We start from the raw sequence: 1,762 nt of genomic DNA on the forward strand, positions 1-1,762 counted from the left end.
TGTGAAGCTCCTTAGTATATCTGGAAAGCGTTCTGCCCCCGGAAGTGGTAGCAAAGTTCCACAGAAAAAAGTAAAACTTGCTGCCGATGAAGATGATGATGAAGATGATGATGATGATGATTTTGATAATGAAGGAGCTTAAGAAAAGGCTCCAGTAAAGAAATCTATACGAGATACTCCAGCCAAAAATGCACAAAAATATAACCAGAATGGAAAAGACTCAAAACCATCAACACCAAGATCAAAAGGTCAAGAATCTTTCAAAAAACAGGAAAAGACTCCCAAAACACCAAAAGGACCGAGTTCTGTAGAAGACATTAAAGCAAAAATGCAAGCAAGTATAGAAAAAGGTGGTTCTCTTCCTAAAGTGGAAGTCAAGTTCATCAATTATGTGAACAATTGCTTCCGGATGACTGACCAAGAGGCTATTCAAGATCTCTGGCAGTGGAGGAAGTCTCTTTAAGAAAATAGTTTAAACAGTTTGTTAAAATTTTCCATCTTATTTCATTTCTGTAACAGTTGATATCTGGCTGTCCTTTTTATAATGCAGAGTGAGAACTTTCCCTACCGTGTCTGATAAATGTTGTGCAGGTTCCATTGCCAAGAATGTGTTGCCCAAAATGCCTGTTTAGTTTTTAAAGACGGAACTCCACCCTTTGCTTGGTTTTAAGTATGTATGGAATGTTATGATAGGACATAGTAGTAGTGGTGGTCAGACAAATGGAAATGGTGGGGAGACAAAAATATACATGTGAAATAAACTCAGTATTTTAATAAAGTAAAAAATAAAAATAAAAATAATGTTTCCAGACTCCAGCCCAGGTTCCTCCTTCTTTTGTGTTTCTAGATGTCATACTTTTGTCATTATTATGCTTTTATCATTTTTTTCTCCATTCTTACTTCAGGGCACACAAAGGCAGCAAAGTGAAACCCTGTGAAGAACTAAAAGGTAAGGGAGGTCAGGGCACCTGAGTGGCTCAGTAGGTTAAGCAACTGACTTCAACTTAGGTCATGATCTTGCAGTTCATGAGATGGAAACTGGAATTGGCCTCTGTGCTGGCAGCTCAGAGCTTGGAGCCTGCTTCAGGTTCAGTGTCTCCCTTTCTTTCTCCCCCTCTCCCACTCACACTATGTCTCTATCTCAAAAATAAAGAAACATTAAAAAATTAAAAGTAAGAGAGGTTGAAGTAGAGAAGTAACCTTTCCCTCTAACAGGGTAGGAGAGGGAGAACTTGGAATTGGCTTGGAAAAAAAAAAGTTTTGATATTATTTTTGTCTGTAAGTTTTGTTTTGTTTTTTATTATATATTATTTTTTAAAAATGTTAATGTTTATTCATTTGTGACACGGGGAGTGGCAGAGAGAGACCAAGACACAGAATGTGAAGCAGGCTTCAGGCTCTGAGCTGTCAGCACAGAGCCCAACATGGGGCTCAAACCCATGAAACATGGTATCATGACCTGTGCTGAAGTTAGACACCTACCCAACAGAGCCATTCAGGTGTCCCTCATTGTATGTTATTTTTAATTGACTTCATTATTTAGTAAACTTTTATATTTATTTTAAACAAACTGAGAAATTCCAATAGTTTATTTTTTCTTTTGTTTCCCTTGTCTCAGGAAGACCTATCTAGAAGAAAATTTCGATGGATGATATGTAAGAGGATAGTGCTTACGTTCTTCTCTAAGATTTTGATAGTTCCAGTTTCACATTCAGGTCTTTCATTCATTTTGAATTAATTTTTGTGTTGGCATAAGAAAATG

General features: G+C 37.0%; 1 pseudogene; it reads left to right on the plus strand.

Annotated features, from left to right (window-relative positions):
• LOC115302246 overlaps positions 1-786 on the plus strand; it is a 1,363-nt pseudogene extending 577 nt beyond the window's left edge.
• Positions 787-1,762: the final 976 nt, after the last annotated feature.

The sequence above is a fragment of the Suricata suricatta genome, chromosome 1 (genome assembly GCF_006229205.1).
Source record: "Suricata suricatta isolate VVHF042 chromosome 1, meerkat_22Aug2017_6uvM2_HiC, whole genome shotgun sequence".
Classification (NCBI taxonomy): domain Eukaryota; kingdom Metazoa; phylum Chordata; class Mammalia; order Carnivora; family Herpestidae; genus Suricata; species Suricata suricatta.